This window comes from Protomyctophum bolini, assembly GCF_963924005.1.
Source record: "Protomyctophum bolini genome assembly, chromosome: 20".
NCBI lineage: Eukaryota > Metazoa > Chordata > Actinopteri > Myctophiformes > Myctophidae > Protomyctophum > Protomyctophum bolini.
The window spans coordinates 14,164,772-14,189,856 of NC_137881.1; the positions used below are offsets into that span (position 1 = coordinate 14,164,772).

A 25,085-nucleotide genomic window follows, 5' to 3' on the forward strand; every position below is an offset into this window, starting at 1 on the left:
ATGTGTGATGATAAGAGCACCCGATATAATTCTGCTCCCCGTCTTTTTTATTTCCACTTTTTTCTTCATTCAGTAATTTTTGGGTCCAGCACCGTATTCTGAAACTGGGATGTGCATATCGTTTTCCTGCTTTAGATAAGAGCACCCCTCACTTCACACGAGTGTGATTTATTATATATATACATATTCTTTTTCTTTCTTTTTTTCTTTCTTTTTTTTACAATTAATTTATAATTCATTCTGGACTGGTTTAAAGATCCAGATCAGGATCTGCAAATGGTGAAAATAAACTCTTACGCAATTACAAACATAATGTACACAGTATGAAACTACCATTGTTTTTTGCAGATGGGTCAAGGCAGCAGCCTTTTTCCAGCAGCAGTGCTGAAAGCAGGGCGGGAGAAAGAGAAAGGCCTGATGTCCGTCTATTTTAACTTGATTGTACACAAGCTATTTGACTATTTTGTCACAAAACAGACAAAATAGTTGCTGGACTTTTATCAATTTCACACCTCGCTCGATTGAAACTTTGTAATCAAATGTCTGTCTGATTTTATTTCTGTCAATCCAATACTGGGTTGGTCTTTTTTAATAACACACTAAGTGCAGCTGCGACATGCACACCTGCCTCATGCGTTGAGTGGAGCAAGCGTGATATGACGCTCAGTGCACGTGTTAATGTACCATAAGATCAGTGACTTCACTTGCATAAAGGCACTGGCAGGAATTTGTGTCTATAGCATCATCATGTGTGGGAGGAAACCAGAGCAAACCCATGTGAACATGCAGACTCCACACAGAAAGGCCCCAGTGGGATTTGAACCCACGACCCTTCTATATGAGTGCTATAAAAAAAGATGTAGGTGTAGAAATGTTTTATTTGGTGTCCAGTACGCACGTTTCTTTGTCGGGTACATGACTACAGCAACAGTGCTAACTTCTGATCTATAGGGCTGCAACGATCAGGCCTAACAGTTCCTCATAGGGGGAAAATTAATGAATTAATTATTGCCTAATTAATGATTAACTCTTAATTAATCAATCATGAATTTATCATGAGATCATCATTAATTCCTCTTATTTAATAGTGAAGTCACTAATACTATATGACTTAACCTTACTTACGCCTCTAGGTCGTCACCAACCGGCTTGCTGGGGATTGAAGGCGAGGATGGTGTGTGTTGTTGGATGTCCCTCTGGCGGATGGTATGGCCGGTAGCCATACCAGCACACTCACCGCATTGGGAGCTGTTATTGGGTTTGCTCTCTTAAAGCCTAGCTGGTTTATGACATGCTGGCTCCACATGATGCCTTCGATCCTCCTGGCTCTCGTCTGGAGGATCGATGGCATCACATGGAGCCAGCCAGTTGATATATCATTATAGTTGAGGGGCACACACGTTGGGTTTGTTGATCTGCTTTTATTTGCTGGCTTCTATGCCCAGGGTGAGTGGTCATAGGTGGGTAAGATTAGCAAGGTTCCAAGATGAAACATCAAATGAGGGTCTGTGGGCCGTCTACAATCTTCAACCAAACAGTGGCTCCAAAGCAGTGGAGAACGACAGGCAGCTATGTAAGTGCTGAGCGCAGGGGGGGAGCAGTTAGGGTATTATTAAAGTGTCTTGCTCAGGCATAATGCCTTGACATACTGTAGCCAGGGCCATGAATCAAACCTGAGACCCTCAGCCTGCCACTGCAGGCTCTCCGTCCATTCAACTATGGCCGCCCTACTAGTGGATCAAGATGAAGTACTATACAGCCATTACTCATCACCGCAGTGGAAGTATAGTGAGAGGAATTGGCAACAGCTGCAATGGTTCCTTACAGATAGAGTGACGAGACGAGAGATAGTTCACATGAGAAGAGGAGAGAGAGAGAGAGAGGCGCAGAACAATTTTGAAAAATGAATGTGAAAATGAACCCAGGGGACCGACTGAACCAACGAGCCCTCCATCGTTGCTTCCAGTCATCCCGGTTCTCCATACATCTGGCCAGCTCGTTGGTGATTTGCGCTCCTGCGTCTTTCTTGAGCACAGTCATCCACATATATTAATGTGGGACATCCTCGTGACCGGTGCCCGTGTGTTGGTTCCCACAGCACTACTTTTCTGGCTGGGAGCTCTTGGTGCCTTTGGCAGTGTCCTGCTAGTCTCATTCTCCTGGTTTACAGGTTCTCGTTGGTATCATGTGTACTCTTGCTGATGTTAAGTACTACACGCTGCAGTCTGGTGTAGCACCCATCTAGAGACTTCTGCAGGGTTGGCTTCAGGGTCCAGCATTCACTGACGTATAGGAGAACAGACTCTACCGTTGCATAGAAGAAGCTGAGTTTGGTTTGGTTTCTTTGTATGCCAAGACTTTTTTTATTTATTGTTGACTTTATTAAGCAATTGCATGGACAAGCACAGGGAAGTATACATGGTCTGCTAAAAGGATGAATCCAAGAAGGCCTATTGGTTTGTTTCCATTGGGGTCCTCGTGTACTACTCAATTAATCGAAAAACATTAATGACAGACAAATATACGTACAATACTATGCAAAAACATCATATGAACTGAACGACTGGGAGAAGAAAAACATAATAATCCAAACGCGGAGCAATGAAGAGATAATTTGCAAAACGACACATCCACATTTGTGTGGATATCTCATTTGGATGCCTGCTGTTTTGATATGATTAGTAACATTTAAACTGATTGTGGAATGTGTTTTTTCTCATAAAAAAATATTGTGACTATGCATGCCTGCATGGTTGGTGAAATGAGCACACTTTTACAGACTGCAAAGAAGTTGTGTTTTCTGTGAAACTGGTGCATGCAGTGCCAATAAATTGTTCCACAAATAACCTGCTGCTGGCTATAGCCTCTATACAGCCAGTCTGCCTTTGGCTTATCAGAAAACAAACGGCACCTGTACCACGCTGTGCAAGGCGGCCATTGTTCTGTTGACTTCGGAGCAAAAACAAAACGTGGCTTTTGTTTTTTGGTGATAAATAAGTGGTGATGTATTATTTCTCATGTCATTGATTAAACAACTGCTGGCCTGGTATGGTTATATTGTGGTTCGTTGGTTTCTGCACACTGTGGCCTGATGTGTAAGGAATGCCAAACCCTGTGCAACAATACGCACATATACAATACACTGCTAGGTGCTAGCGCATACACACTCACGCTCACACACACACTCTCTCTAGGTCGTCCTCAGACGAGCCCTCCATCGTTGCTTCCAGTCATCCCGGTTCTCCATACATCTGACCAGCTCGTTGGTGCTTTGCGCTCCTGTGTTTTGACTCTTTCTTGAGTACATCCACATATGTTAATGTAGTACGTCCTCGTGCCAGTGCCAGTGTGTTGGTTCCCACTTCCCACAGCACTAACTCGCTGGCTGGAAGCTCTTGGTGTCTTTGGCAGTGTCCTACTAGTCTCATTCTCCTGGCTGCTGTTTTCTGGCTCACCCTTGGCATTCCATCATACAGATTCATGCTGGTAACATGTGTACTCTTGCTGATGTTAAGTACTGCACACAACATTCTGGTGTATCACCAATCTAGAGACTTCTGCAGGGTTGGCTTCAGGGTCCTGCATTCACACTGCTAGCAAATACATACAGTAGCAATTGCATTCAATCAAATACGCAAATTTGGAAATACCCACAAATACACACCAAGGCCATTCAGGGGACAGTAATGGTACAAATTAGTACATACCACATTATTAAGTGGTGCAACCACTTCCTTAAGTGACTATGTGTGTGGGTGCTGCCTGCCTGGGTAGCTGGCTGGGTGAGTCTGAGCACGAAAACAGCATGGTTGTTTTTCACCACATGTGCGTAACCTAACACACACACAAACACACACGCACATATTAACTGTATATATGGTGATTTAGTGTGTGCCAATATAGTACAGTGACAGTACAGTACAGTAGAGGGCACAGTAGACTAGAGGGACCCCCTCACGGTAACTCTGTAATTTCTCAACCGTTTCGGACACGGGGCTCACTGGAATCGGGCCGGCACCCTGGATGCGTTCCTGTGGGTCTGGAACTCCCCCCCCCCCCCCCCCCCCACCCCCACACAGAGTTGCACCACTTACTTCACACGGGTGTGATTTTCATGATCCGCTGTCCATGAAGGCAAAAAAGCAGTTTGCAGTATACTACTACATTCTGGATTTGAGCATCAGACAGATTGATACACAGCAGCCTTGGCCCAGGATTGATTGAATGGCCAAGGTCACTTTAGGTCATCAGACACAGCTCAGGTTAATGTAATGCCCACGTGCATGTGCGAGTCCTCTGACTCCTCTCAGCTGAAGCTCAGCTGCCACGAGATGATAAGATAGGGTCCTTTGTGGTTTGTGAAAAATGTGGGTGTGGATGACTGATGATTAAGCTAAAGCTACACATGGAAAAGCAGGCAGGGCTGCAGTGGAGATACGGACAAGAAGAAAACAAGAATAACAGTGTAAATAAATACCCACTTATCCACCCCACAAACAACTAATTTCACTAAGTGAGTGAAAGGCTCATTTATGTGAGCTTGTAGACTTTTGGAGTGTGACACTAGGAAGCTAATAAGTATAAATCAGGCTGAGCTCAAACAGAATTGTCTTGTTGGTCTCTAGATTAATTTTTATTTGCTTTGCTGCTATCAGTGCTAAGTGTGTCTATTTTCTAAAGACACTAACACTAACCACCGATGTTACGCAGCTGGTGAGTGTTATTGACTTTGCCTCAACAATAATACATACAGTAGTACTGTACTATCATGACATTTCATTGCAAAATAAATCAGACCAGTCTGAAACGTTTAGAGTACCCTATTGGTACTCTAAACATAGTCACATTTGGTACTCTAAACATAGTCCCATAGGGACAAAGCTGTTCCTTGGAGTGGTTGCACCACTCAAAAAGCTGAGTGGAGCAGCTATAAAATATTGGAAGAAGAGATAAAACAAACAAAAAACACCCCTTGCCATACAGATAAGATACATAAAAAAGCAAACAAAACCAACTGGTGCAATAAGACGGTGCAACAGTTTTTTATGTTTGTTATGCATGTATGTTTTCTTGTACTGATCTGTTTTTCTTTGTTATTTTGCTGTTTTTAACCTGTAGGCTATAACACTTTGTGCTCTATAAATAAGTTATAGTTAAAAGGTTTTATTAGTTGAGTTCAAAAGTAGAATTCTAGACAGGTGCAGGTGCACTTTGTACAGTCCAGGTTTCACCAGAAGAACTATGTTTATGATGAAACCCATCTCTTATTAGCCTCTTCTTGCAGCTGTATGACTAAAGATGCTATTTAAACCACCGACCCCCGCTGTACGTGTTTCTTCTGAGGCATGCAGGGGCAAAAGTCTCTGAGAGCCCCATGGGTTCTGCTGTGTAGGTGGGGTGTAAGCCCAGTTGGGAAAATTAAACCCTTTTTTTGTTTGATCCAGTGAAGTACTACAAGCCAGCTGGTTCATATGGAATGAATGGCACAATTCACAGTGCTGCACATTCACTGCTTTCCAATACATTTCAGAGCGCTGCTCGGGTGGAACAAATAGCTGGCTCACCACAGACAGCACCACTATTGCACTGAGCTGGAGGTCCATTTACGTAATTGATTTAGAGTCTACCAGATTGTGTTTCCAAACAGCAAACAGCAAATAACATGAATGTGTGTTCACAAACTTCACATAATGTTATCAGTCAACCGCGGCTGTCTAGCGAAATGAAAATGCAGTGTTTTGTGTGGAGTCTTGAGGAGCCAAGTGGAGTGTCACCATGGGAAAATGTGACCTGCCTTGCATAATCGCAGAGCTGATGAGTGACATTCTGGCTTTTTGCAACAACGACTCTGCCCTGCGTTGAGAGCTAGTGTTCTATGTGGAAAAGAAAAGAGAGTATTTTCTGGTCCGCAGGGGACCAAATTAGTTTTAAGTACTGCTCCACCCAACAGATGGCTGCTCAGGTGTCTAAGTGCATGGCATGGGAGCTGTTATTAGGGGATGTCTTGCTCAGACTTAACCTGGCCGGAAACCAAACAAATCTGCCAGACGTACAGAGTACAGACTAGTGCGAAGAAAACAAAATTGCCCTCGGCAGATTTGTCTACACATATTAGTCTGGGCATGCCAGGCGAACGTAGACTGGGGTGAACTAGAAAACCTTCCAATTCTACAGGCAGCCTCTCCCCATTTGACCAAATTTCTCATGTTACCGACCGTATACATTATCTCTGCACCTCTTAACTCTTTATTCGAGTATAGCCTATAGGCAGAAAATAATACCAAAGTAAAAGTTCATCTGTAACTTTAACTGTAGTGTGTCACTGCTTGACAGAAAAAAGCACAGCCTATAGTAGGCCTATAGGCTCCAGGCTCTGGCACAGATTTGTCACAGATGTGTCTTTGTTAGTTGTGATTTAAGGCCTATACTCCTCCTTTTTATATCCTTTGAGCACTGGATAGGCTACCAGGTATCCCCTGTGAACCTTCCCATAATATATGTTCTTTTTGTCTTCCAGAAATCAAGCTGTGTATTATTTGTGTGTGTGTGTGTGTGTGTGTGTGTGTGTGTGTGTGTGTGTGTGTGTGTGTGTGTGTGTGTGTGTGTGTGTGTGTGTGTGTGAGAGAGCGCGCGCGCGCGTGTGTGTAAACAAGGCAACAAGCACGTTCACCTCGTAGCTGTAACTAGAAGCTTGGAATGCGTGCGCGTGAAGCTGCTCCACTCACAACAGGGACCGTACCAACTGGAGAGGAGGGGCGCACTCTACGAATAAAGCCAGACTTTCGACCGCCAACACTCCTATATGTCGACCGTTAGTAGTTGAGATTGCCCGTAACCCGTAATTACGTATATCTAGGAATTTAATTATTAACAAAGGCTCGCACGCTCGTAAAATATCGGAAATTTCGTGGCGGACAACTTTTTATCCTGCCCCAAAACTATAAACTTGGTCCATCTTCCATTCTCCCCCCCCCCGTTTGATTGAACCGGGTTGAACGGTCCATACATATATATTTTTTTAAAGACATTTCCTCCTACTGGAGAAAGGAGGAGAAAAAAAAACAAGTGGAAATTGAGAGGATCGAACGCTCCACGGAACAAACGGAAAGCGGGATATTTGGAGGGTCAGGTTGGAGGAGAAGAAAACCAAGACAAGAAGAAAGAGGTCTCAACATTTAGAAGTTCCCATTTTTCCTCTGGAGAAACGAGATTGTTGCAGCTGTTGACTGAAGGGTGAGTTGACATGATATGGTATCGTTTGCAATGCATGTTGTTTTGTGTTGAGCTCATTAAGTAAAGTAGGCTACCTGTAGACCACTAGGAATATTAAAACATAGACAATAAGCCAGGGAGTATCCAATGCATTGTTTTCATTGCCCATCCTGCACGCCATATGCAACAACGAAATAATAATAACGAAAAACGTTTTGATTTCCAATAGATGGGTGTTTTTTGCACGATGAAGACTCTCTGACCTATATGATCCATATGCAAAAGATTCGGTCCAGTAATTTTCACATTTCAGGGGGAAAAATATAATTTATAAAATAAAACTGCTTAAACAAAGGTCGGGTGCGTCTCGGATATATATAGGGTGTGTGTGTGTGTGTGTGTGTGAGAGAGAGAGAGAGAGAGAGAGAGAGTGAGTGAGTTTCACTGAGTGTGTGTGTGTGTGTGTGTGTGTGTGTGTGTGTGTGTGTGTGTGTGTGTGTGTGTGTGAGAGAGAGAGAGAGAGAGAGAGATTATTGACGCGCACATGTGGCATCGCCAGCGGTCTTTGTTCCGAGTTGTCCGCCTCCCTCCCAGACAGTGACAGCTTCTCTCTAAGCTCTCAGCGTGGCATATAGCGCTTGCCTTACAAAGGCGGCGAGAAGGAGGCGAATGTTGAGACACACTTCGGACAACATGAACTTGAGACCATCATCCTACAACAATGAACCTGAAACCGACCCCCAGTTCGATCCCTTCCCCCATCCATCCAGCCATATACATGCCGAGACCTTCACCGTCCGTATCTTTTATTGCGGGCCAATGCGGGGTGTTCCAAAAACAAAGATATCAGCGTGGTTTGTAGTAGGCTAGGCTACTGCCTGGGACGATCATTCTGATGACCGTCAAAGAGATCTTTCAATAAGAAAAGGCGTTGCTTTGCTTTGTCTGGGTTTTGGTGTCTGTCTGGGTTTTTGGGGAGAGAAGGCTGGCTTTGGGTTGGGTTGGGTGGAGGGGGGTTGGTGGCTGGAGCCAGGTTCGACTCACCAACGCTGACTGTTGTTGGCGCGACTCACTTTGCGCGCAGTCGCGCGCACCATGCACCCGCGGTTTAATGTGTGTCAATGTCAAACGGGGGTGTGTCTACTCTGTGGTGTTGATGGTGACACCCCCATGGGGGTCTCGTATTGGCTCTGGTGATGTGATGGAGTCAGTTCACGACTATACATGCTTCAAAATGATGTTGTTTCATTCATCGCCCTCCCTGCTGATGGTTGGTTTGATAGGCATAGTGCCAGAGAACGACACATGGGATACTACCCCCCCCTCTCTCTGTCTGACTCTCTCTCTCTGTCTGACTCTCTCTCTGTCTGACTCTCTCTGTCTGACTCTCTCTCTCTGTCTCTGTCTGTATGTCTGTCTGTCTGTCTGTCTGTCTGTCTGTCATGTCTGTCTGTCTGTCTGTCTGTCTGTCTGTCTGTCTGTCTGTCTGTCTCTCTCTCTCTCTCTCTGTCTCTCTCTCTCTCTCTCTCTCTGTGTGTGTGTGTCAAAATTTGCACAGTGCACAAAGGGCGGTGCACCCAAAATATATTTTCTTTCATAATGATGTCCTGCTATCAGAGGCAAAAATTGCCTCTCTCTCTCTCTCTCTCTCTCTCTCTCTCTCTCTCACACTCACTCACTCACTCACTCACTCACACACACACACACACACACACACACACACACTCCTATACATTTTGCTCTCAAATGTAAGTTGAGATATGGACAGGCACACACAGCAGTGTCAAGTACTCGGCAGTATCAAGTAGGCCTACTATATATTTGAAATGCCATGGGTGTTTATATAGTATAGTTTGTGACTCGAGTACATACTATTTGCCCAGTTGGTAGGTTACCGTTACACAATCAAATTAAATAAATTCCAGTGTAGAAATGGGCTTTATCGGGCTACTTTTACACCTCAAGGCATAGTGGCACACCTGTTGCATCAAGCCAATATATATACTGTGATTTATATCACTTAAAGGGACATTTCACCCTTTTTGCAAAAACATATATGTTAATGACGTTTAGAAGATTTAGAACACTTTCTGTGTGTAAAATGTGGTTTTAGATATTTTTGATTTTAGCAGTGAGCCCAGTGTCTCGGATGTCATCGACACTGGACTCACTTCCTTCCTGGACTACAATTCCCATAATGCTTTGGACGGTCCACTGCTCCTCCTTGTGGATATGAGACAACATGTAGTAACTAAAATGTCGGTTGGAAAGCCGGCGATGCATGATGCTGTTTAATTCTTGTATAGCTCACAACAACTATTTCCCCATGCAATAATGTTCTCTTAATTAGGTTTCACAGATGTGGTGTTGCACAACCAGCTGTGATTAGCAGACCAGTAATAAAATATTCACCCCAACAATCCAAAATTATGTCAATTCTCTGTTGCTTCAAACAGAGTCAGACAGTGGGAGTGAGGGAACATAATCACTCATCGTGTTTCTATTACCGTTCCGCTGCAGTGATATCATCTCAAAAGCGAGTGGAATGATGCGCTTCAATTTCAAGATACCGTGATGTTTAGTGAAGTTCTTAACCCATTTTGGGCGGGAACCCCTTTTGCTGTTAGCATTATGTTATGCTTTAAGCTATAGAAAAATAGCAGATCTACAAGCTCATAGCGCGCCACCGAGTGGCGCGCTATGAGCTTGTAGGTCTGCTATTTTTGAAAGATCGAAGAACGACTGACATAGAAACATAGCTTTTTCAGAAAACTGTCAGTGAGGCTGCATGAGGTGCAAGTCAAAATCCATACTCAAACAGTAGATCTGTGAAAATCACTTAAACAACATAACAAGCTCGCTCTAAAACTCACAGGATTAATTTGTCATTGTGATGGATATTATTTTGATGACATATTGTCACCCACCACCACCACCACCACCACCACCACCACCTGTCAGGACAATTTTAGTTCCGTGGCTGATCCTGTATTTTTTCCACCCCCCTTTAATGTGTTGACAATGTAATTTGGATTAAGCCAGGATTCTGACGCATAAACCCCATTGAATTGTGGAAGGTTTTTTGGATTCAAATCACATGCATCTGTTCCAGTCCATAAATAAACAGTAGGATTGAAAGAGGATGGCGGCTTCCCTCTGGCTGGCCTGATGCTGCTATATAGATCACTGAGTGTTTGTTGTTGGGTCACACTAGCCCGTATAGTGGCCTCCCTGGGGATAAAAAATGTTGACATCATTAAACTGTGGTAGCTGGGAGCGTTTCAGTTGCAGGGCAGCCTGCTTCTGTTCAGGCTTTTGTGCGAACGTCCACGGTCCAGCAGCAATTAAGCACTGACTGAGAGCAAAGAGCATGACTATACACGATCTAGACCAGTGGTTCACAGACGTTTTGGCTCTCTTTTTTGTCTCTCCTGCAGGACCCAAACTAGTGAAAATAGTGGATCTACAAGCTACGGGCTTGTAGATCTACTATTTTCACTACTTCTTAAGTTATTTCTTTCCACCAAAAAGTATGGAATTTATTTTAATTAAAAAGAAATATAAGAAAAGAAAAAAGATATATGAAATTCTTTTGAAAAATATTTGAATTTTTATTTTGTTTTTAATTCATGATCACGAATTAAGCTTTTGAAATATAATAATAATAAATAAAACAAATGTAGGAAACAAAAAATAAAGGAATGTTTACGCGTGACCCATCCTCGACCCAAGAATGGTCCCAATGAGTGTCAGGAGTATTAAATTAAATATCAGGTGAAAAGCGCAATGTATAGCTAACATAACATAACATAACATGAATATTGTGTTTGTCACTATAGTATACAGGGACATTTTTATCTAAAGAGTGCCTCGGGTGTATACAATTGTAGCGTTGTCAGCAGAGTGCTGGGCGATGTGGGAAATGTACTTATGTATGTATGGTATGTTATGTATGGTACGTATGTTATGTATGGTATGTTATGTATGTATGGATTTGTGATAAACATGGAGCATTTTTATGGTCAGCATATTGGACCTCATGTCATTTTTAAGTGGTGCAAACCACTTAAAAAGTATGTTAAGTGAGTATGTGTGTGTGTGTGTGTGCGGGTCCCTGCCTGGCTGGCTGGGTATGTGTGAGCACGAAAACAGCATGGTTGTAACTCTGTCATTTCTCAACCGTTTCGGATGCGGGGCGGCTCGCCGGAATCGGGCCGGCACCCTGGGTGCGTTCCTGTGGGTCTGGAACACCCCCCCCCCCCCCACCGGGGACCCCCACACGGAGTTGCACCACTTACTTCACACGGGTGTGATTTTTACTTTTGCATACATTTTCTCTGTTTCAGTTGTTTCAAAGTTCTTTGAGTAGACATATTTCCTGCTTGTTTTTATAAAATATGTATCATTCATTAAGAAATTTACATTATCACAATCTAAAAAAGAACAGGAACAGAATGAAACCATTCAAGGTCCATTATTCGTTCTGCATTTGATCCACGGACCACCATGAGGACATTTAGCCTCTCAGACCCAAAACCTGTCTTAGAATATTTTGTTGTCATTGAATAAGATTTTGTCCACAATTCCATGCTGTTGCCATAGGAGAGATAACATGCAAACATTGATCAAAATATCAATTCTTAATTCTTATACATTCTCTAATTGTGTAAAGTTAGTAATGCAGATGTTTAACAATAATTTAACTCTTGAGAGCGTACATTTAAACCAAATGGACCCATAAGGGTCCATTTGGTTTTTTTCCGCTCTCAAGAGTTAAAAATCTATAGCCTACTGGTCCATTTGGTTACAAACTCTCCATCATTTACGTTTATCTGGGGACCACCTGGAACCCCCTCAAGGATCACTGGTGGTCCCCGGACCACTGGTTGGAAAACCACTGGCTAGACGATTGGCATGTTTGGGACCCAAATGTGATTCCCACGAGGTCACATGTTTTAATTGTCTTTGTGCTGACCCATCTTGTTGCTGTGGTGACTATTGACTGGGCTGACCCCATTACCGAGTTGTTGCACAGTCACTAAAACATTTCCCGTGTTCATCATTTGCTATTCATGCTGTTATGAATGTCATTGTTCATGTGAAAATGAAAACGGCACATTGCATCCTGTGACCTTTCTCTGTGGGGGCTGGACTTCATCTCCATGAGGCAGAGCCAACTGAAACATCTGTAGGGCTGTAGTGTGTGGATGGAACCACATTTGGCTTATCAGACGCTGTGACCTTTCTATTGACCTGGATGCCCACGGGCAGTCTAGTTTTGTTTTAATGCAGTCGTTCTCAACCAGTGGTCCAGGGACCACCACAGTGGTCCTTGAGGGGTTTCCATGTGGTCCCCCAGCTAAATGATGGACAGTCGGTATAACCAAATGGTCACTCTAATAGATCTTTAACTCTTGAGAGTGTAAAATGAAACCAAATTGGACCCGTATGGGTCCATTTGGTTTCTCTTTACTACACAAGTCTACACAATTAGAGATTGTAGGATAATTATTATTTTGATCAAGGTTTGCCTGTTGTCGCCTTAAGTTTTGGGTCTGAGAGGTTAAATATCATCAAATGGTGGTCCGTTGCTCAAATGTCCAATAAATAATGGGCCTGGATTGAAAACCACTGTTGTAATGGCGTGATACAGATGTGCATATTATATAAGTGTTTTCATTGTGAGTACATTGTAGCAAATATGAGTGGGAAAATGTTACAAAACAACAAAAACACTCTGTTCTACAAACTACATCGACACAGACTATGAAAACGCAAATATACAAAAGGCACTAAAGGCAGCATTACTCCAGGTTTTCCATGAAACCCCTGTTGTTTTAAAATGTTATCTGGTATGTTGTGAGTGATGTTTCATAACACCTTGACTAAAAGGCCTTTCTGCACATCTCCTGCACATATGACACGTTGTCCAACTCACTGAAGCATAAACATGTGCTAAAGCACTTCCACAGATGCTTAAATGCTCTGGATCCGCCAGGATAGCGTAAACTCAAGAGCAGTCATGCTCTCACCTTCTATATTGGCTCTGCCAAATGCCAATATTAGCTTTTACTCCTGCATTGTTTGCCAACCCATCAGAGTGTTGACTGTTACGTAGATATGGCTTTGCTAGGTCGGTGATTGCTGTAGAGTAGTAGCATGGAATAGTATTTGAAGTAACAGGTGCACTGATGGTTTTATTTCACCTATAGGCGATAGAGGATGTCGTAACTTGTTAATGTCCCAAATGAGATGTCCCGAAACCATCTTGAGAATTGCAAATATAGCCACGCACTTGAATAATCATGCTGTTATAGACTGTCAATTTGGAAGTTTTGCTTATATCGTTTCCCTATCTGTATTCTAGTCACCCAAAGTCTGAATTCCTTTGTTTTATTGTTGTGTTGCATAGTGTTGCATAGTAAGTGCTGGTACAAAATAATAGAGCTAGAGGTATGGAATCCTCTAGCATTATACACAGAGGCGTATAATGCATAACTCAGGTAGAGCAGGTTGTCCAATGATCCCTGGGTTGGTGGTTCGAATCCCGGCTCCTCCTGTCCACATGTCGAAGTGTCCTTGGGCAAGACACTGAACCATACATTGCCTCCAATGAGTCGGTTGGTGTGAGCTCGCCACCATTGGTGTGTGAATGTGGGAAGGGACTGAGGACGCTGGCGTCGACTGTTCACCTCCCAATGTATGAATGAATGAACCATTGTAAAGCGCTTTGAGCATTTGGAAAAGCGCTATAAAAATGCAATTCAATTCATTATAACTATACTGTGTCAGACATCATCTTCATATCAGCAGACCTGTTGTTTCGGATGACCCAGATGTTGTTTCAACTGTGACCAGATGTAGAATGCATTCTTTACTTTACTATAATGTGTGTGGATAGATAGGCAGGCAGATCTTTTATACTAGATAGACATTAGACAATGTAGATAATCACCTTTATTGATCCTGAGGGAAATCTAGCTCCATAACAGCACGACAGTATGAAACAGAAAAAATAAAATAATGTGATAATAAAAAAGTAAAATAGAAGAATGTCTAGTCGGTCACCGACTAGACATTCTTCTATTTTACTTTTTTATTATCGGTGTTTGACATTTTTAAATGCCAAGTAATTTAACATGTGAGGGTGTGAAGGTGTTGATGGTGCCATGGTGCGATAGTGTTGTTAACCCAATGATGCTTTGGTCTGTGGGTGTAATTGCCTCTTTAGTGTTTGTTTACTGGGCAAACTGAGGGACTGGGCAGACTGGGCAAAAACATGCATGTTCTCCCTGGCCTTTTAATACCATATGCCCCTCTTTTCTTAATCATATGTTGCTGTGTCCTCCCCTTTTTTATAGTATTTTCTTTCTGTAATTTTGTGAAATTCTTTCTATTGAAGATTTTGTGTATTTTCTACTGTATATGTTTCTGTTTTATGCAGTCCAGCGCTTTGGTTGTTTTTAACCGGCCACGTATGTCTGACTGACGGGCGGTCAGACTATAGCGCATGCCCCCCGTGTTGCTGTGTAGACAGCTCAACATGTTCCAAGTTGTCAGAGGTAACATAACATCAGGATTATTTGTCAGAGCTAACATTACTGAATACACATAGGACTACAAAGTAAACATTTTGATTTGCTTTGCAGAATCTGTGTGTGTGGGGATTCAGTCAGTGTATCCAGGGATATTTGATCCATTGTCTCTTTGTGTATCTAGTATCTACCACGCTTTTCATCCACTCTATTCAAATCCCACTTACCATCGGTGAGCAGTTTGTAAAACGTACCGTGGCGTGAACTAACCTTAAAGGACAACTTTAGTTTTTTTCAACCAAGGTTCATGTTTCAGATTGTTATTAAAGAAAGTAAAAGATGAGTGTTAATTGTTTTTCATTTGTCGCTTTCTTTTGTTTTAGCGATTTTAGCTATTTGTGACAGGGGGGCGAGGGCATTCGTCCTAAATATGTATTCTTTTTACCAAAAAAGATGGTGATTTATTTTTGTATTATTTAGTATAGTCCTACTAGACCAAAATAAATTATATCTGGCCACAAAATATCACGGGATCTATTGAATGGGACAAACTGACATATTGAGCCTATGACACACATGGCATCCCCCTAGTACCTCTACCTTCACATTCAGTAGATCCTGTGATCTTTTGAGGCCAGATGAAATTAGTAGGACTATAGCAAATATTAATAAAGAAATTGCCATAACCTTTTGTAAAAAAGGACGCATTTAGCCCCATGTTCGAATGCCCCCGCCCCCCTGTCAAAAAAAGCTAAAATCGCTAAAACGAAAGAAAGCAGCAAATTTAAAAAAAAATGACACAAAAAAACTAAAGTTGTCCTTTAAAGCCTCAATATAATTATATTCATATTTTAATTTATACAAATAAAATGTAATGTTGTCCAATCTGTATGGTAGAGTATGTTAATACAATATAACACTAACTATTACAATTGGGATGGTTGTATTTGGTCTCCGTGCTCTTCGGCCCAAACGGCACCAAGGATTCGCCATGCAACTCGGCCATGCAAACCCAATGGCAGTTCCTAGGAGTTGCGTTGGTGTGACATGTCCTTAAAACTGTTTTGTTGCAAAACATTTAGATCGTGTCAAAGGTTATGTCTCATCTAGACACAGGATCTGACAAGAAGTTTGACCTGATGGTCAAGATTCAATTTATCCCCTGAGCAAGCAGGCCGGCTCTATTAGCTCAATGGTAAAAAAATAAAAATAAAATGGGTTCAAACCCAACTTTGGACATATAGGCCACAAACAAGAGCTCTCCAGACATCCCGGTCCTGGGCCAGTGTTCTCCAGCTGTCCCCATGTGTGGCCAGATCTCTGCACATCTGCACCCAGGTCACGGCGCCAGGTGTGCCGTGGTCAGATCTCTGCACATCTGCACCCATGTCACGGCGCCAGGTGTGTCGTGGTCTGCCCCTCTTCCTTCTCCCGTGTGGGTTCCAGAGCAGGGCAAACGGGGCATATCTTGTGATATTCAATTTTAATGCAGGTTTTTTTTTTTTTGCGAAGAGTGTGGCCAATCCATCATCGGCAGTGTTTTTGGAGGATTTCTTCCTCCACAGGGTGTTGACTTGTTTTTTATTTCACATGCTCATATAGTATGTATGTACAATGACATTCTGGCGTGGCGGTGGGCTGTGGCATAGTCTTTTAGTCTGACTCTGACCTCTCAGAGTTCAAGTATAACGCAGGACCCTTTCCTCAGTGTTAACATCCATCCATCCATCTTCAACCGCTTATCCGTAGTCAGGTCGCGGGGCAACAGCTCCACCAGAGTGCTCCAGACTTCCCTCTCCAGAGCAACATTAGTGACTTCCTCCTGGGGGATTCCGAGACGTTCCCAAGCCAGTGATTCGATGTGTTTCCTCCAACTGCGCCTTGGTCTGCCCCGGGGTCTCCTCCCAGTGGGCCGTGCGTCGAGAACCTCCCTAGGGAGGCATCCTAACCAGATGCCCGAACCACCTCAGCTGGCTCCTTTCCAGGCGAAGGAGCAGCCGTTCTACTCCGAGTCTCTCTCGTGTGACTGAACTTCTCACCCTATCTCTAAGGGAGATGCCAGCCACCCGTCGAAGAAAACTCATTTCGGCCGCTTGTATTCGCGACCTTATTCTTTCGGTCATGACCCAGTGTTAACATGAACTGTGTAAAACGGAGCTTTATACAGTAGGTCTAGTTTTACACCCAGAGTAATACTAATGCAGACTTTGCTGTGTGCCACTATGTACATGCTATAGCACCATTGACAGTGGGCCAGCAGAAAAAAGGTAAAGATTTGCCATGGTGACCCTTTTTATGTCTGGCTGTTTTCTGAGGAATCATTATTTGTCAGAAGTTGTGAATATCAGGACTTGCATTTTTACTTTAGTGCATACTTGAGCACAAGCCACAGGTGTGCAGAGTTGCTTCGGCACCCTCTCGTGGACAGATTAGCGGACAGAGTGACATGCCGTACCCAAAGAGGCAGACGGACAGCCTCATTTGGACATCACCTTTTGCATCACTTTGTGGCTCAGCAGTGGTTCTCGATATGGGCTCCTTGAGGAGGTTCCAGGGTCCCCAGCTACAGTAGATTAGTTTGGAACCAAATTAATGAACCATTACTGGTCTCATGTACAAATAAAATAAATCACTGTTCTGAATAACAACATCTTGATCTTGATATCAAGGCCCATTATTTATTTTGCATTTGAGCCACGGACCACCATATGATGAGATTTAGCCTCTGAGACTCAAAACATAGAATATTTTGTTGGATAAGATTCTGTCCATACATGCTGTATTGATGTGGAATCATTAGGAAAGATAACAGAGAAAAAGATCAAAATAACAATTATTCTACATTATCTAATTGTGTAGACTTCTTGTAAATTAAGTAATGCAGATGAAGTAATGCAGCCTCAGATGTTTAACAATAATTGTACCTCTTGAGAGTGTAAGTTTAATTTGACACTTTCAAGACTTAAAGATCTATAAGGGTCCATTTGGTTACCAACTCTCCAACATTTAGCTGGGGACCACCTGGAGCCCCCTCAAGGACCACTGGTTGAAAACCACTGCTATAATATACAGGCCTAGTGAGCCTCTTCTTGGCTGCTGTGTGAGCCTGTGAGGTTTCTCTACTGTGTAGAGTCCTTATATAGGTTAGTTAGTGTCTGTGCCACAATGTGTGTGTCTGCCTGGTGGCCTGGGGCCAGCCGCAGATAGGGCAGGCAACACAATGGCCTGTCTGTTCCCACACGTCCACACAGCACCCTATTTATAGACAATGCATTGCCCAAACTCCATTCATATTATTCCTATGCATTTGGGCACTCAAAAGGGTTTCTAACCTGGGGCAAAAACAAATATTCTCTGTTGCAGCTGGAACGTTTCAGCATGTTGCATGTTGACGGGTGGACAATTCGCATTTTGATAACTTGATGCCTTTTGACGGCCTCCACATTTGGGGTTTAAATGTGCGGGACACCCTCCTAATTTGGGATTTAAATGTGGTCAAGTGACACGAGAATGTGTGACAGCTCATCACAAATAAAGTGTCTTTTAAGAGTCGCGAGGTTAATGCCAGGGGTGTTTAAGTGTTTAAGGAGCTAGAGAGGAATGTTCTGGAAAGTGTCAGTAGCACTTTGTTCCACAACACACTACCGTTATGTAATCCAGAGTGTTTGTCCTTGATGAGGGAGGAAAATGGTTAGTTGGTGTGGGTTGTGCGTTTCGTTTTTTGGCAACCGGTTTTTGCCATGCACAGATTATTTAAACAGTAACCACTTCATTTGTTGTATGAAAAATAGCTCACAACATGTCGTGATTCGTTGTGATAGATCTGACATTTTCTAAAACTAGTGTTTCGGGCCGCCACAAGGGCCTGACATCTAAACTCGTTTATATCTTTTAACGTCAATAAAACAGGTAGGGATGTAATTCCCAATTATTGCGGCGTGGCTAGTCTGTAAAGGGCACCACATCTGTCTACAAATGGGTTTGTCTCTCTACAACTAATCTTGACAACCGCTGGACCACTCAGCCATTCGACGGCGTTCCGATCGTTTAACATATTTTGACCTGACCTCGGAATTAAAAAAAGATCTTCTAAATCTTCCAGTTTTCTGAAATATTTTCACGATTAAAAAAATATAGCAGACCTACAAGCTCGTAGCGCGCCTATGAGCTTGTAGATTTTCAATAGCTAAATTATAACATAATGTTTAAAACACCAAAAGGGGTTAATTCCCGCCCAAAATGGGTTAACATATTTTTTATCAGAGACCACCTGTCTGTTCGGAAATGAGCGTTAGTATTTGTGTCATGAGCTAATACATAATCTGTCACTTAGGCTAATTCCAATCACCATGACTAAGTTATGCAAATGAAAAACGATAAAAATACATGGAGGAGCCATGACCCCTCGCTGGGAATGGGTTGATAGTCAGACACACATAAACAGGCCTGGCCTGATTTAATGGCTATTACATTTTAATGGCCCCCACTGTTTATAGCTTGTAGCAGACTGATTGGGCGCAGCTCACAAGGTAACTGTAGTAACAAAACATACCATGCAAATGATTTAGCTTAATGTGCATTATTGTATATATTGTATATACACTTTTATCATGCTGTTGTGTAGAAAAGCTAATGGTCAGGACTCAGGAGGCTGTTTAGTGTGCACATTTAAAATAATCGAGATTGACCAAAGTTCTGATTGTTGGTCTAAATGTGAGTGTGTGCGCGTACACTTGCATGGCTTGAGTGAGGATATTAGTCCATCTTCAGTTTGATTCAGTTCACGTTGTAGTATAATATACTGAATCATACTGAAGATGTCCTCCGTACATCTCTATAATACTGTGTTAAAGAAATTATCAATGCACTTTCATGCTGCACTCTCATACACTAACACAGTCGGACTAACAACATATGACACTCACATGTTGGAAATGCACTGTACAGCACATAGAATTTGTACATATTCTATTAATTATCTGGAATGGATACACGGCCTATCCCCTATTTATTTCCGCACACACAGCAGTGTCGTTGTATAATGTTGTTTTTCTCACTGTAGCCAGGCGATTAAATAGATACATCTTATATCTGGGGCACAACTAAGTTGTTAGGGATTTACATTTTGTTGTTATTAACAACATCCATTTGGTTACATTTTTACACTCTGGGTTTACAGTCTGCACAGGTGATTTGCATTAGTGTAGGCTACTGCATAATTGGCCAATTGTCTACATTACAATTGTTAGACAACAAGCAACGATGTCCACCTACAGTATGTACTTACTGAAGGGTCACTGTAGTCTGTGTTACACATAGATTTACATAGATAGATAGATACATACCTTTATTACATGCCTGGCTTGGTTGAATGCTTGATTCAGCGGTGTGTTATTTCTTGATATTAGACCACTCCGCTCTATAACAGACCGCTGACTAATCAAACCCTCTGAGCACCAGCTGCGCGGCTGCGCCCCGCTTGATTTACTGCTGTTTCATGTTTCCAACATGACAGCCATGTAAACACAAACACACACACACACACACACTGTGACACACAATGGCATTTACAGCTAAACATTTCTCTCAAAAAAAAATTGAAAACATTTGAGCAAGAAATATAAGCAGTACCCGAATATGGATTATATTTCATCAGCTCAGTTCCTTGTTTTCCGACAGTGCTCCAGCCCTGCAGCTGGCCAGCGCAAAACACAACAAAAAAAATCATTTTTTGTTGTGTTTTGGGTCAATTTATTAATTTATGTTAGGTAGCCATGTAATAAGCGGGATAATATCTGACTAGGTGGTCATTGTCTAGATATAATTCACCTTGAGGGTGGTTAAACTCCCTGTCCGACAATGACCACCTAGCCAGATATTATCCCGCTTATTATCTCGCAGGGGGAAATCAGTCATAAAGTCATAAAGTGTATGACTGCGTCTCATCGTCATAAAGTCCACTGGGAATGTCTTAAGAGGTCAGAGTCATGAAACAACTGTTTATTCCAGGTTAGGCTCAGTATTAATGAGATTGTCTAGGGTCGGATCTGTTTTTTACAGAGAACACATACACAGAGAAAGCAATTCCATGAGCTTGGCTGGCATCTGAGCAGCAGCGAGAGGAACTCTGTATTTGAAAATTGAGAACAAAATCCTCTGCAGAGAGAACATTCAGAGAAAGAAGCTGTCTGAGAGCAGGAGGTGACATCGCGATGGAGAGGAAGATAATAGGTAATTTTCTGAGAACGAAGAGAAAAATTGGTCCGGGGAGGTGAGTGAGACTGAGTAGGAGGACTAACTAAAGGATTGGAGGGTAGAAAAGAGGAGGGCGTTTTCAATGTGATCTGACACAAAGGGAGATACAGCCTTCTTTGATTTATTTAGTTTTCAAACTGGGTGTTTTTTCAGTGAGTCATGATGATCTACGCCTCAGAGAGAGAGATGGAGGGAGAGAGGGAGAGAGAGAGAGAGAGAGAGAGAGAGAGAGAGGGAGAGAGAGAGAATCAGTGAGAAAACAAGCAAGAACCTTGGCACCTCTCTACATCTCCATGGCTGCTGGTGTTATGTGTTCTTTTCTTGGTTCCCCGTTCTTCTTATCTGCTTTCATTCTGTCTGGGTTCCTCTGTAAAGGCCCAGGCACTATAGCAAACAAACTTTGCAACAAACCATCAGGCTCCAATAAGCTGGCTGCAGCAGGGAACAGGTGCCAAGGAAATTCCACAGCAAAGTTCTCAGTATTCATTTAACTCTGATGGTCCCAAAGGGGAGAGTATTTTACTGTGTACAACAATAATAGCCTAATAACGGCTGTCGCGGTCCATATGTTTAGCATGTTTTACATGCCACAGGCTGCTCAACATAGAAACTGTAAAGCCTCATTTATATTAAGATGCGCATCGTGCCTCGCACTGAAAAAGGCTGATCTACAAACTCATTATGTACTAGATCGGCGTAGAAATAGTCTTTGTGAAAATAAGTTAGAAATGCCACGCAACTGCACTGCAAAAAACTAAACAAATCTTATGCACCATTAGATTTTTCTTCAATCTCTAGGCCTTCATCAGAACAAAGACTAAATTGAGGGAAAATTCAAATGCATTATTTTATTTATGTATTCCTTACAGTGCAGTGTTAAATGGGTCTTCATATAACAGTGCTATGATGCTATATATTTAAAAAAAATAGTAATTCCAGGAAAATCAAAGTGAACGCTGTTCCTCTAGGTCCAGTAAACAGCTGTCATGCAGGCCCGGGGCGGATCTGTGCGTTGTTCCGTGTGTTGTGTTGTACTGTCTTGGATCTGTGCGTTGTTCCGTGTGTTGTGTTGTACTGTCTTGGATCTGTGCGTTGTTCCGTGTGTTGTGTTGTACTTGGATCTGTGCGTTGTTCCGTGTGTTGTGTTGTACTTGGATCTGTGCGTTGTTCCGTGTGTTGTGTTGTACTGTCTTTGATCTGTGCGTTGTTCCGTGTGTTGTGTTGTACTGTCTTGGATCTGTGCGTTGTTCCGTTTGTTGTGTTGTACTTGGATCTGTGCGTTGTTCCGTGTGTTGTGTTGTACTTGGATCTGTGCGTTGTTCCGTGTGTTGTGTTGTACTGTCTTGGATCTGTGCGTTGTTCCGTGTGTTGTGTTGTACTGTCTTGGATCTGTGCGTTGTTCCGTGTGTTGTGTTGTACTCGGAGAAATGACGACGTGGTGCCCAGCTGCACGTTGGAGCTCAAAGCACTCCCAGTGATATGGAACAGCAGCAGAGACAGGCAGCACGTTGTATTGGACACCTGGGTTCCATCTATCTGTGTGTGTGTGTGTGTGTGTGTGTGTGTGTGTGTGTGTGTGTGTGTACAAATGTTCCATTTCGTTACTAAATGGATAAACTAACAGAATTTTGCTGTGCATATAAAAGGTGTTGTTGTGTTGTGTTTGTGTGCGCACGGATTTGTACGGCGTCGGCGTATTTGTTTGCCTGTGCATGTAGGGTCGGGAAGTATGTGCGTGGCGTGCGTGTGTGTAGTGCGCAATTAGCCCAGCTGATCGGTGACTGGCAGTAGAAACACATATATTATCTACCCTATTAGTGCACCCATATAATAGCCACGATCCCGATACAGTTCAAAATGCGATATATTGGTTCATCTGATATTGGACAACCTCTACTTTCCTGCCTTGCTTCCACTGCATTCTGCTCACTATAATGCATTTTGTGATTCTTCACAAAATGAGGTGCTTGAATCTAGATTCGAGATCTAGATTCAAGCACCTCATTTTGTGAAGAATCGTGAAGCATCACGCAGCAGCACTAAAACTATGTTTTTATTTATCTATTTTTTATAAATATTTTCATGGGAAAAAATAATAATCGTGTGAGAATCGTGATCTCAATTCTTGCGGAGGAAAATCGACATTCACATTTGAACAAGAATCGTGAAGCACTAGCTCACTCTGTAATATCCTCAGCGTGTAACAATTGGACCCATTTGGGTTTTATCTATACACCCTGTCATGTTCCCAACCCTTGAACAATTTGACATTCCAACAACACCCCAAAGCAAAGCAGCGTTCACATTGCTGCCTCCTAGCATTTCAACCTTCAGCTTCACTTTCTAGATATAGGTGACCTCGGGTGCTCTCCGTTCTACTTCTGCTTCTGTTTGTGGTGGATTACTTGTCATTCTGCTTGGGGTGAGCTGAGGTAGCCTGAGGTAGCTAAGGTAGCCCTATGTGATTTCAAGGGGGGGTGGTTAGAAATGTATGGCAGGGACAATTTTGTTTACATTTTTCAGATAGAAAAGTATAGTGGTCATTGATTAAATTAAATATGCTGCAACAGTCATGGGAGACAACAAGTTACCTTTTAACATATGTTATCGATAGTAGAACAATTCAAACTGATCCAATATCAATATATTCAAATGATTGACATATTTTATGTTTTTCTTTAACTACCATCCTGAGAAAAAATTATGCTACATTTAAAATATGTGTGTACTGCTCAGAATCCTTGTTTAGAATATTGGCACTGCCAGACAGGAGATTAGATTAGTGCCTGCTTGGAACTTCATGCTGCAGCATGTTTTTCAGTTAGAAATCAGGAACCTTCTTTGAGCCTGACATTTATATAGGGCTGAAGTGGTTAAAGGTGTAGTGAGATGAGAAATACGTTTTTCACACTTTTAGACCATGGGCCAAAAAAATGGGAACATTTTAATTTTTGTGTATTTTTAGAGCAAAAGTCCATAAAATATGTAATTATTTATTTAAAACGAAAACGTACTGCGTGAGGACGTGTAGAGCTACACATAAATAAAAGCCTATAAAAATGAAGCTCACCCGTTTGATTCCCATTGCTGCATTATCCTCCAAACACAGGGGCTTTTGATTACAAACTACTCAGTTTTTAATCTCATTCAAGATGACATCCAGACATTATATTGCTTGTTTTAAACTTAACCATCACGCTAAAATATGTACAGTATATAGGTTGTGTATAAGTTAGAAATAATCCCCTGGCTTTGCTACACGTCTCGCTGTCACTTTGTAAACAAACGTCCCATAGCCTGGATGGATGCGCTGGTGCACTTGCAAACGGCAGTGTGAAAGGTAGCTATAGGACCAAAGGATCTGATTTGAGGAAAAAAATCTGATTTGAATCGAATTTGACTTGATGTGACTGCAGTCTAAATGGAGCCTATACGATTACAAAGAGAGATGCAAATTATTTCTGTAACCCACAAATCCTCTGGGAAGTTGCAACCACTTTGGGCTTCTCCTGTACATGTTGTAGCAGGTGAAGTTGTTCTGTTGCCGTCAGGGCATCGTTATGTTTTATTAGCTTTTTAAAACCAACTGTCATTCTAATCGTTCATCCCTGTGTGTTTCCTCTATAGCCAGAACCTGATAGTGTGTGTGGGGGAGCTTTAATTTGCGCGTTTAAAGTCAGTATGTGGGTTTTATAAATGATAAATTAAAAGAGCTTGTATAATTACAGTACATTGGATTAATTGAAACAGACTTAACAGATGTTCTTTTTTCTGTGCAGTTGCTGGAAATTAGTGGTTTTGTACATGCGCCATTAGGGTGCACTTTAGAGTGAAATGTAATATTAACATTTCTGTTCTGTCTCTGCTGAATTTATCGGAGGACCATTGATTTGCTGGCTGTGTGTGTACGTGACAGGGGATTGAAGCCATATTAATTGCGGTGTGGGCACCAAAGTCATTGGCAAAGACACAGTCCAGAAATATACGCTGCTACCAGGGGGAGAGGAGAGAGTGGAGGCATTTAGAGAAATTATTAGATTAACACGCTTCATATTATTTAGCCTCATTCACTCATCTCCGAGG

General features: G+C 42.3%; 1 protein-coding gene across 1 annotated transcript in view; it reads left to right on the plus strand.

The window, feature by feature from the left end:
* Positions 1 to 6,829: 6,829 nt before the first annotated feature.
* ndrg2 (NDRG family member 2) overlaps positions 6,830 to 25,085 on the plus strand; it is a 40,654-nt gene continuing 22,398 nt past the window's right edge. The window contains exon 1 of the mRNA XM_080791980.1: positions 6,830 to 7,233. The gene's annotated coding sequence lies outside the window, so the exon portion shown is untranslated. The remainder of the gene's footprint in view (positions 7,234 to 25,085) is intronic.